The sequence below is a fragment of the Lonchura striata genome, chromosome 4, assembly GCF_050655825.1.
Source record: "Lonchura striata isolate lonStrDom1 chromosome 4, ASM5065582v1, whole genome shotgun sequence".
Classification (NCBI taxonomy): Eukaryota; Metazoa; Chordata; class Aves; order Passeriformes; family Estrildidae; genus Lonchura; species Lonchura striata.
Window position 1 is genome coordinate 15911379 of NC_140706.1, and position 13260 is coordinate 15924638.

Genomic DNA, 13260 nt, shown 5'->3' on the forward strand with positions numbered 1-13260 from the left:
CCCCTAATATCCACTCTATCCACTCTTTCCTCACTCATCCTCTAGCCAGGCTCCTTAGCCCTAACTCTGCATAGTCAGAAAGAAAACAAATCAATGAGAAGACAAGTGGGTTTAGGATCAGCAAAATAAAAGCCCTATCATATGAAAAGCTACAGCAACCATCTGCAATCTTCACTGGATTATGCTGACAGCACTGAACGGCAAATTATGTACATTTAGAGAATATAAGGTACCCCCTACTTACCATACTGACCCTGCTGCCACTTGCACAATGTCAGTGATGTTGGTGATAGAGGAAAAGGTTCACATAAACACTGACAGGAGTACAAAGTATTAAAAAGGAATGAGAAGAGTTGGAACACAAGTTGATAGATCTTCAAGGCAGAGATTACATAGCATTTTGCCACTGGTGAATGTAAGAAAAATATTTGTTTTATCTGGTGTGACTAAATGATTTTCTTAAGTTGGTTGTAATTTTGCACAATTCAGCTATGTTATGTAAACAAAAATGTTTATTCCGTGTTTTTGTTCTTCTGTTTTATACTTAGCAGATTGTAAATGCACATTATCTTAATATTTCGTGCAATCCTTGGATTGCCAAGATCCAGATAAAGAGTTATTTTCAAAGACAAAAAGGACTGGAAAGGAATTTGCATCCTATGTATTGACAGTCTTCCTCCTATTCCATAAAGAGGGAGCCATGTCCTAAATACAATTAATCTTTTGAAATAAACAAGAAAATAATTTTTTCAACTACTTCTGAATCAGTAACTAACTCAAAAGACAAGTTTCAGCATTTTTTGGTAAAACAGATGGGATTTTTGCCATCTGTTTCTTATAGAAAACCAAATTTGGTTTAGTCACAATTTAATTTCCTATTAAGTATTTACAGTTTTTACTGCATTTTCTCCATTCCCTTCTTTTTTAAGAAGGAAAAAAAGGTGTACCCAAAAGTTTCTTCATGTGTACATTCTCATTGTTTCCTGTATTTTATATACATTTACACACCAAAAACATTATGTAGAAGTAAAGGAAGAGGACAAGTTTTTTTCCCATCTGAAAAACAACTTGTGAAACCTGTTTGATAGTTTAATGTAATATACATAAAAATAAAGTATCTTCTCCAATTTCACAAAATGCGCTTATAGTCTATTTACTACTTCCAGTCTACTTGAATCTCCTCATTACAGATATAGCTCTAAAAAAATAGGAAAATTTCATTCCATTAGTGCTAAAATAATCTAAACTAGCTAGTAATTTTGCCTTAAATCAAGCCTTTCAGACATGAAAAAGTATTAAATTACCTTTTCTTTTCCCTAAATGAGCTTTTAAAAAGGATCTGATCCTCCTCATGACTTTTCTTTCTCTCTTTCTTAAAATAGACTGCTTTTTAATTCCTCTGAAAAGAGAACTCTCTTTGGTAGATCAAGTTAACTACAGAATATAATTGCAGAAAAGAGCTGTCCAAACCAAAATACCCATTGTGCATTTGAGATAAACAATCAAATCTTCAAAATAAAACTTGAAACTTCTTGTGTCAATTTGTGTGCATAGATTTATCTCCCTTTTGAAATCTTTCAGCACACATAGGATTCTGCCATTATGTTGAAATTATTTAGAGAATAGCTGCTAATATGACAATTATGATTTTATTTTTGTAATGATACCAAAACCACCATCTAAAGAATTTGATTAAATCTTTGTCGAAGATGTCTTTCTTAGGCTTGGACTTTAAAGAAATCTTTGCAGAAAGCTTCTTGCTTAGACTTTTGTATAAAAAGACAGTGAACTTTCAGTCGTGAATTATTGCTTTGAAATACAGTATATTCATCATAGTGTATGTAAATTCAGTTGCCACTTACCCCTGATCATCTTTTGTGTGCATCCTTTGTTTACATACTTTTACTGCCACAATATATAAATTCATGACTTGGGTGGTTTTAATTGATAAATAATTGCCTATAGAGTGACATATGATAATTAGCATATTAAATCCATAGTTTCCTTATGCTTTGTGATAGTTTCTGGCCATGGCTGGGAGATTGGAACTAGATGGTCTTTAAGGTTTCTGCCAACTCAAACCATTATGCTGAAAGCTCATTTATTCACCAGTAACAAGCACCCCTAAAGAAATCCAGTCATGGCTCTAGAAGGTAAGGGGAGGCCAAGACAGCCAGTCAGTATTGAAACATCAGTTCCAGTGTATTCCAGTGAGCAAGAAATCAAGTAAAATGGGCAGCAGATCTGCATGGATGAACAGAGAGCTTCTAGCAAATCTCACACAGAAGAAAGAAATTTCTGGGATGTGGGAAAAGGGACAGAACACATGGGAGAACTACAGGAACCTTGTGTGCAGGGATCCAATGAGGAAGGCCAAGACCCACTTGGGATTGAGATTGGCAAGGGATGTCAAGAAGGGATTCTACCAGTCCACCAGCAGCAAAAGGAAGACTAAGGGAAAATATGGGGCTGCTGTGGAATCAGATGGGTGTGTCCTGGTTATGGAAGACACAGAGAAGGTGGAATTACTGAATGCCTTCTTTGCTTCAGTCTGTACTGCTGAGGATGGCCCTCAGGAGTCCCTGTCCTGGCAAGAGAGGAACGCTGGAGAAAGGAAGACTTCCCTTTAGTCATAGACAGTTGGATTAGAGATCAGCTAGACAGATTTAACACCCATAAATCCATGGGCCCTGATGGGATGCACCCATGGGTGCTGACAGACCTGGCAAATGTTGTTAAGACACTCTCCATCATCTTTGAAAAATCATGGAGAATGGGAGAGGTGCCTGATGACTGGAGGAATGCCAGTGTTACTCCCATCTTCAAAAAGGAAAAGGAGGACCTGGAAAACTACCATCCAGGTCCATCCCAAAGAATACAGGCTTAGAGGGCAATATAAGGCTCACAGAATAGGCTGTTGTTCACATTTACCTTTGTCTGACAAGGCTGTGCATGGCAGGAGCAAGAAAACAGGGTATTAATAATAGGAGGGATGGTTAAAAAAACCACCAACAAAGTAACAGAGCAGTGCCTGGCTTTAAGGACTAGAGGCAGTGAATTTAGATACACTTCAGCTGTAATAGAAGTGGAACAGTTCTCTTCATGACTGTAAACCATCATTCAAAACATTGGTAACATCAGAAATATTTCATGGAGAAATGCAAGTAAATAAAAGATTTTTCTAATTACTGAAGTTCTTTTCTTTTTTAATCCTATCTCCTGACCTTATAAAAACCAGTGTCCTTGTTGAGGAAAAGACAGGCTACCCAGCTACAGTACTGCTGCTTACTAGGGCAGAGCAGACAGACACACTGTTAGAATCAGATACTGCATGACCAGCAGTGACATACTGCAGCAACACTTCTTAGAGCAGTCTACAAGTCTCAGTGGTCTGCAAGTTCTCCCACAGCTATCTTCAACATACCAGCTGTCTGTGCTCCCACCCCTGAAGTGTCTGCCCACACACCAATGGCTACTCCCCCCCATTCTTGGACACAGAGCAGGTTTCCTTTAAAAACAGAAAAACAGTACTGACTGTACATCAGACATGATGCTTCATCACATCAGAATTTCTGTTTCCCTCTCCTCAGCAGAGAGAGCCAGAAACACATTTCCAAGCTGATGGTTCCCACTCCCTGTGCAACTTTGCCCAGCACACCACAAGGCAAGAATGAAACCACAGGAAGGAAGGCACTAAAGGGACAGCATTGAAGAGACACATGAAATCCACTGAGCATAGGGTTTGTAGTGGCTGGGCAGAAGAAGAACCTCAAGTAGTTTAAAGACTGAAGAGACACTAATTACAAAATAATTGTAGTTTCTCAAGGGCCAGAGCTGGTTCATAGCTGTGACTCCTGCCTTAGCTCAGAGTTAATCTCTCTGTTTGAGTTGACAGTCTATAGGCAATTAAGATATTGTGCTCCCCTGTATGTCACACTTATTTTTAACCTGTGATTTTCATATCTGCACTTATTTTTTCCTTCAGACAAAGTGAAAAAAAAAAAGTGAGCCCTTCCTATATAAACAGTTTGCAATTAAATTGGTAGTGTGAGTGGGAATTCCCCACTTTCAAGTTAAAATCTGAAAAAAAACTTCAGTGATGCCAATTTATTTTGCTTTTTTTTCTTCCTCTGTAATGTGTGTCTAACATGCTACATTTTTGTTCTTACTGCAGCCAGCTACAAATCATGTGGCTGACAGTTAAATGGCCACTCTGAAGATGTTGTCTGATTTTGCTGAAGCTTTGGTATGCCCCAGGATGTAGGTCACTGTTAGTGCACAGCCTTTCTCATATTCTTTGCTCCCATGATGCATTTATATGATGGTACTTTAATGTGACATTCTTTCAAAATAGAAGTCAAGAGATCTAAAATATGTTTCCTACATAAATTATTTTTAATCTGTAATTTCCATGACATGACATCTGCCATCAAATGAATATATCTTGTTGTTTTATTCTCAAGAGAAAGGCAGATTGTTGCTATCTCTACTGCCAGCACTCATCTCATCATCTTTAAATAGCCTTATTCCTGCTTTCCAGAGGTGCAAAAGAGACTCGTAATGAGCAGTGTTGAGGGGGGTTCTACAAAGAAAATACTGAAATGAAGAAAGCTCCTAGGATTAGCAAGGCTTGCCCCTCATGTCACACATGGTCACATCACAAAATACTTACAAATGTAACAAGCTCCACCTAGTACACAGGACAGTATTTTACATCTCTCTAATCCCACTGAAAAAGTTGATCCAAAACCTCATAGATCTAATGATTGGAACCTTATTCTAATTTCTAGGTTGACTCTGTCTGTTTAGCAGTGAGATAAAAATGCAAAAAGAGTAAGAACTAGCATATTACACCACAGCCAAAGTCCGTCTGTCTTGGCATACTGTTTCCAGCCATGAGAAATATAGGCCATTTTGGCAAAGAATTTTAGAATCAAGCACTAGAAGAGCAAGAAAGAGATGAAATTGTGTCAGAAACAAGCATGCTAATTGAGACACTAATCTTCAACTGCAACCAGAATAAAAATTATCTGAATATGCATATTTTCTTTGGTCCTGTTCCTTTCTGAACACTCTGAGCCTCTGAGAGGCATTTCAGATAAGATTACAGGTGATTTGTGAGCAATTTTTTTTAAAACTGATTTAAGTATAGTAAATAACTCAGGCTGAACCTTGACCTATGATGCCTGCACTTTTGCCATATCTGGGTTAATCTAAAACTAGTCTATATTCCAGTTGGAAACATCTGGCTCAATTGGTGACAGGGGATGTCACTAAAGCATCAGGGTCTGTAGGGACTTCACGACTTTGTACAGGTAGGAATATATGTTTTTGAAGATGTTTGACTTTGGCATGCCTAAAATTAGTGCCACTAGCTAAAAAGAATCACAGATGGGACTTTAACACTGCTAGAATCTGATCTGAAACGTGCAAGATCAACTTTTTCTACCTTACACCTGCTCACTTGACAAAAAAGATCTGATGAGCCAAAATACAAGTGAAATGTTTGATTTACCAACCCTCGTTTTTCAGCAAATCAAAGACAAGCTGACTTTTGAATACTGGCTCCAAACAGTGCCATAGATGGGGCTCTTGACAGGGTAAGGTCAATTGTGAGTAGCAACGTACTGGACATTTTGTAGTTTCATTTTCACTGCACTTGCCATGAAACATTTTATAACTTCAGGTTATTAAGTTAGAAGCAGTGGGGAACATTCAGTCCTTAGGGCACGGAGAACTCCAAATGCCAGTTTCATGACCAATGCATTGATAGCTACCTTCAGTCTTACCCCATGTGACATTTCATACTGATTATGACAAGTTATCTGAATGTCTTTCGTAAAAATGGAAAGAACTGAAAGAAGACTGAACTTCATCTCTTACACTCCTTAAAATGTCCCAAACTTGGGCATTATCTTCTCTGTAAATTATTGTAAGGGACACTTAGTAATTGTAAGTTCTTGGAGTAAGAAGATGCTGACAGTGAGAAGAACCAAGTTTTTAATTTCTGCAATAGTGTTCCAAGTGTTCCATCTCCTGGTACAAGCAGGATGTAGAATGCAAATCTCTTTATTTCCCTAGGTTCAGTGAAATCACATTATATGTTTTAATCCGAATCACAACTTATGCCACCAATAAACACTTGATAGTCTCTTAATATTAATTTTGTATGGCTGGAGAAGGCTCCCATCAAAACAGCAGGCTGTTCTGAAAAACAAACAGTGTAATTCATCACACACTGGGGGAGGTCTGCATTACCACAAGGAGAATCATAAAATGGCCAGGATTAGAAGGGACTTTTAATACCACAAAGTTCTAACCCTCCTGCCATGGATGGGGACATCCTCCACTAGACCAAGTAAATCAGAGCTTTATCCAGTCTGGCCTTGAACATTCCAAGGATGGGGCACCCACAGCTTCTCTGTTTCAGTACTTCAGCACCTTCATCCTAAAGAATTTCCTCTTAATACCAAACCTACTCTTAAAACTTGAAACCATTCCCCCTTGCCCTGTCCTCACATGCTCTTCTAAATAGCTTCTCTGCACCTTTCTTGTAGAATCCCTTTAGGTGCCCGAAGGGCACAATTAGGTAACTCCAAAGCCTTCTCTTTCCCCTCTGGATGTGACCATACAACCACTTTCTTATCCACCTAACATTCACAGAGGGTTTTTTCCTGAACTTAGCAATACAAGATAACCTTGTTTGTTCAGGAAATACAAATCAGGAGTTACAATTTCATGTTTTCTGATGGAACAGGTGCATTTTTTCTATCACCTGGCTAATAATTTCAACTGCATTGGACATGGACCATAGAATGAATCAAGCAACAGAAGAAAATAATTTGCTAAAATTCATGCTTGTTTTAGCTAATTGTTAACTCAAAATCACATCTCTCAAGTTTTCCCCCTCTTGGACGTATATCCACGATTTCCGTCTTTACCTAGAACATTGGTGTCGTCACAGGCCCCCAGCCAGGTAATGATTAGCACTGACTCCATGATTCACAGAAGGCTGATCAATCACTTTATTATCCTATACTTACTAAGAAACTCATTGCTTTTAGAGACAGTTACAATACAGGTGGACCTAATTGGTCCTCCAGTCCGAACACCATCACCATTGGCTAATGAAGAAACCACCCTTTGGTAAACAAATCTCCATAACACATTCCACATGTTCACAACAACAGATGCAGCAAGTGAAGATAAGAATTGTTCATCATTCTTTTCTCTGATCTTCTCACAGACTTTCCCAGGATGATGCCTGGGAAATTTTTGTGTTGCTCTGTGTGGCCAGAGAGCTGCTGCCACACATTGGTCCTTCAGTGTGATGTGGGTATCCTCACACAAAACCCTGCAAACTAGTGCTAGTATAATCTTAGATTTGCTTTGTTATTCAATATGAAAACAGAGGCCTTGTACAGTTCCACTTCTTGGCATATACTGGTGTTCTGGGCTTGTATTCTTACCTTCAGTTTGAAGAGTAACCCCTTCTTTCTCTTGTCCATGTTTGTTCTTATTTCACTCATCCATTTTATCCCAGTCTTCAATATCCACAGCATCCTCCAGTGCTGTTCCCACTTGTTCTCCATGAGAACAGACTGTGTTCTAAAGCTCTAGCATAACTTCACCCACATCAGAGACCCTCTCTTGTTAACACTTCCACTTTGCTCAGCAGTCCAAAGAAACCTATAATCACAGTGGCTGGAATCATGCCTCACATAAAATGTTTTTGATTGAGATCTCAAAAAACTCGAACAGAACAAAGAATAATAAGTTTAACAATGAGTAAGTGGAACAAAACTACTTAAGATCAATCCTTCTTTTTTCCTACTGAACTTCAAAATTACCCTGTAAATGCCACCCTCAGGGAAAAGTATTATAGGAAAAAACCCTAACATTAGGAAATTTCTTAATTATGACATGTTCAGCTGCAGTCAGAATCTCTGCATGAAATCCACATAATGCAATCCTACACAAAGGAGTTGCTCTGTCTTCATCTGTTCCCTGTTGACTATGGTTAAGGTGAAATTAATGCATTAAATAATTGAATGTAACTCAAATTTGCTACAGCTTTTAGAAGTCTTAATACTCAAGGTATTTACCTAAGTAATTTTGTTGTAGCAGATGTATATAACAGCACATGCATCTAATATATTTTCCTGAACAGAAAGTATTGACTTTAACCAATTAACTATTGTGAAATGGAAGTTAGACAAACCAGAGGTGTATCCCCTTATCTGAAATCCAGTGGTTTTGGCAAATTACTAAGTAAAAGCCCAAGAGTTAAGGAGAAAATGTTAATTTGAAAACATAGCCCCTACTGGAAATGAGTGGACACTTCAAGAGTGACAATTTCTGTTCTGTTCCAATTTTAAATAGTATTTCAAAAGGTATTAGATCCTCATGAAAGAATTAACTATTACCTTGTCTGAAAATTCAACTCTTGCTCTCGACTGTTTTCCACCTCTGTTACTTTGAGTCCACCTATTTGTTTAGCCCTGGTGACCAGGGGCTGCAGAAGCCACATGCCTGGGCATGCTGCAGTGCTGCCCAGCTACTTGCTGTACCCAGTGCCCAGCAAGCAGCCCACAGCTGGGAAATTGTCCTTGCCCCTTCAAAGAGTATTTCACACCATCTTCTGTCTATACAGGCAAACACCACTTGGCCTTTCCTAATAACCACCAAGAAAAAATTCTTAAGTGCATGCATGACTGCGTGCCAGCTAAACATTCCTACACCATTAATGACTTGTCCTCCCCGCTCCATTTATGCTGTACATGATGTCCATGTCTTTATCTACAGCACTCAAGACATGTATATGCTAAGCATGACTTATGCCCTTCTCAAGCAGCAGGATGAAGACAAACCCCCCTGCAGCAGGACATGGAGCAGGGCTGTGATCGCATGGGATGAGTCTTCAGCCCACCCCCGGCGAGGCGCTGCGAGCAGGGGCACCAGGGGACAGAGCAGCAGGAAAACCAGCAGGCAAAGTGGGGGAGAAAACCATTAGAAGCACAGAACCTCAACCTCCTACACTGCCTGACACCTCTCAGAGCAAATTTGGTCTGAGAGACTACTCCACAGGGGAAAACCAAGGGAAGCTGAGACTGGGGAAGGGGGAGGATACATGTTTTTACACATTTGTGTGCCCTCATATTGCTAATAGCATGGTTTCCTACATGCTAACTATACAGATGGTGTAAAGGCTTGCAGAGTAACACTCTGGTAGAAGAGAGGCCTGAATTTGCAAACAGGAAGTTTTTGGGGGGCTGTAAGGAAAATCTGTTATTCACAAAATTTAGTCATGTTAAAGTTATTTATCAGATAATGTGAATAAAGTAGGTCATTAACACCTGCTGAATTATGGACTGATTTTTTTTTATTAGTGCAACCATGTAGCATGAGGCACTTAGGGCATACATAGCCATGCCCTGCTGCCCAGGATATGATTCACAGATTTTGAAAACTAGAAGCTGACAGTTTAGGATTCTGGTCATTGTTCTAATGGAGAGTGGAAAAAAATCTGGACATCTGAACATATGGATGTCAAGGATCTCAACAACTAGAAAAAAATATCTTCCTGGGACCCCAAGAAACCCTTTTCATTCAGGTGGTATTTGTGTATGGTCTTAAATAAAAATGCCAAACATCACACTAACTCATATGGACAGAATTTACTATGAGGCCCATTTCTTTTATTATCTCAGCCTTGTCTCACTGAAATGTAAGGAATGATTGACAGAAAGAGTAATTGGTTTGTTCAAAATTAAAATCAACAAGGTATTTTTAAATTCCAGCTGTGATGGTCATGAAAAATTAATGCCTGTTGTACTGAAAAGAAAATATCACTACATATTACCACATACACAGGTAAGCAATGTCCAAACTACCAGGCAGTCTTTGACACAGCACTTCTTTTGCAAATCACAAATGTGACTGCTGGTAACAAAGGGATATGACTGTTGCTTGTGGTCACAATTTTATATTAAGTTCAATGAATTTTGAGCTTCTTTGTTTCATTCATATGTTCTAATGCATCAATAGATCTCAACACACTATAAAATGATCTCATATATATTTGGGATATGAGGCACAAGTGGAGAGATGTATTCAAATTCTTCCACCAGACCAGTAGCCAAAGCAGGAGCAGAAACCAGGGACTTCAATCTTAAGATTTTACTAAGCCTTCCATTTGTAAGAACATCCTAGTATGTACTTAGAAAGTGCTTAAGAGGAAGTTTATACAAAGAAAATATTAAGAATAGTGGTGTAGTTCATATCTACAGAAGGCACTGGATAATGAATATTAAACTATTGAAATCACAATTCTGTGTCTTGCTACTTTTTGTTCCCTCCTAAATGGCTTTAAAAAAAATATTATACATTCCTTCATTTCATAGGCAAAGGAGTTAAAACCTTAATACTCAAAACCCCATAGTAATTAATTTTTATGTCTCCAAATTCCACCTCTTTGTTAACATCAGTCCAGTCTGAACAGTTCCTTTTTTGCTTGGGTTAGGAAATTCTCATACTCTTATCTGCAGCACAGCAGTTAAATAACTTGTTTCTATTCATACTGCGTCCCAGCCCTTAAAGCTGTGTTGCAGAATATTGATTGTCATTCCACTGGCTGCTAACATGCCAACAGCAATGGTACATCCTGATGTGGGACTCCCTTCACAGCCTTGGCTCTTTTTTTGTTGCTGTTGTTGGGGTTTCTTTGTGTGTGTCTGTGTATCAGTGGTGGTGGGGTTTGCTGGGGTTTGTTGCTGATTTTTGGTTTGCTCTGCTTGAAGCCGATGGAGTGGTCCCTAAAACTGGTATATGGAGTAGGTTGAATGTGCTTGGTGCAGGAAAAGCCAGAAACGTCAGAGTGTGAGCACTAAAGCAAAAGAAGGGATGAGCCTCTTTTGGCTGTGGCATGGTTAAAATCCTCGCTGATAAAAAGATATTCTTTAGCAGTAGAGAAATCTCCCCAAAGCAGTGGAAGTCTCTGCCCTCTGCTGGCACTGCCGAGGATCAGCCCTGCTCAGCCGTGGGAGTCTGTGATCAGACCCGAGAGCCCCCACAGACCCTGTTGAGACCGCCCGTATTTATAGAGCAAACCCTTCAGAACAGGGTGTTTCAGGAAATGCAGTAATAACAGACATCTAAATCTCAAGTGACACTTGCTATTGAGTTCTGCAATGCCTTTCAGATGTCTGCCTACTTCTCACCTTGTTCAACATTGCAAGGGTTAGTCTGAAGCATCTCCACATGCTATTACAGTCCCCATCTGCTTTCTTCCAGTGAGCCAATACAAGGAAGAAAAAGGATAATAAATGTTACTTCTTCTTGTGGTAGTAATTTTCATTACGCTATTAAAAAAAAAACAATACCTACACTTGTTTAGCATGTTTCAACAAAAAATTTCAAAGTGCAATTTTGGGTTACAGTAGAACCAGACATGCTGAATGATTCAGCTATTATTGTATTTGAAAACTTTTCTCTTTTCCTTAGAAGCAGGGCATGATTCTAAATGTTTATTTTGTGGCAGTTTTTACTAGATATTTGATAGAAAACTGATTTTGTTATGAATATATAACTAAACAAATTATACCTGTTGGTAAAATATGTAAACCTCACTTCCCAGTGAACTCTGAATACATTATGGACTCAGTTCTGCAATGAAAAAAAGGTTCTGCAAAGCAAGGGGACTGGACCTGGTCACCTGGTCAGGGTCTGCAGAACAGCAGCCACAGTCCACACAGCAGCTCAGGTTCCCACCCACTTAACACTTGGAATGTCAAAAACAAGTGTTCAGAGGTCTTTGGATTTATAATACTACTGATGTACTACTGTACAAGCCTCTTTTGTTTGTGCTCTACTAAAGATCTACTTTCTCTAAATCAGTAGGAACAAACCCCATTCATAGAGAGCAGGCTTGTCCCAGCTGCCCTGGCCTTCTGAGAAAGCCATGTTTTGTCTCCGCACCTTTGTCTCAGATGCCATGTGCAAGAGCCATCCCTGTTTGGGGAGACTGGAACTGTGTGTATGGCTGGACCATGCAATTACATCATCTTCTCCAAGATGCATTGGCTCTGTTCTAGAAATATTTATTTTTAAACAATATTACATCTCCGAAACCCAGAATGCTGAGTGCAAAGGGGCTGCAGGGTAAGCAGGACTGATCTGTTTTATTTTTCACCAGACAGCACTTGACTTCCTTCTTAGTAAATAGTAGATGTATCTTTGAAGGAATGTTGCATAGAAAAATGCCCTACTAAACAGGCTCTGTGCATATGAATTTTTTAGTGCTACAATGTCTGTACAGTCCCAAGTAAAACACATGATAAATGTAGTTGCTTAATATATATAAGAAATTAATAAATATTGCATTCCCTAAATTAAAGAAGGATAAGCTTCTAACTTCTGCCATAGTACAGTGTTGGTAATCATGCCACACAAAAGTAAAATATGAGCAATTCAGAAGTTCCCATCAACACTGGAGTGGAACTTGATAATGTATTTATTTCTGTAATAAGCAGTAAGATATCCCTGCCTGATGGGGGGGTTCGACTAGACTATCTTCAGAGTTCCCTTGCAGACCAAACCATGCCATGATTCTGTGAAAATCTGCACAACAGGACTACAGTGTCCATTAGTAGTGTGTGGGCACTGCAGAGAGTTCATCCATATGGAACACAAGCACACAAAGACACATCTCTGCTCCTCAATACAGCACCACCAGAACTCTGGGCCAGCTGAAGGAAATAAAGTTTGGAGATACAGGATGAAACTGGTCACAAAAAGCCTCTTTAACATCAAACTCCTCAGGTTAAATCTCACCTTCAGCAGCAAGCTTGTCAGACACTTGGCTCATTGTCATACACTCACCTCTCTTGTCATTCTCCAGCTTCAATGATGTCATTTTTGTATCTTTCTGCTCATACCTGCAAACTGATGAAAGTTAATCCAGATGTCTTGCATTCACAATTATGCTTTAACACTATTCACTGCTTTAGCTAGCTTGGCAAAGGGAAGCCTTCAAATCCTGTTAGTTTGTAGTATGGTAGCTACCCCCTTTTCCAGAATAATTGAGTAGCACCCTACAGTTTCATTCCCAACCAGTCCCTTGCAGTTCTTCTCTGTACTCTGAGCCTGTAGAAACTGCAGGTGCAGCAGCAAATTGCAAGCTTTTCACTTAAAATCAAAAGCAAATTTACAAATTGACATCCTGGTTTGACGGGACAGAAGAATTCCCCTCTACCGGTGCAT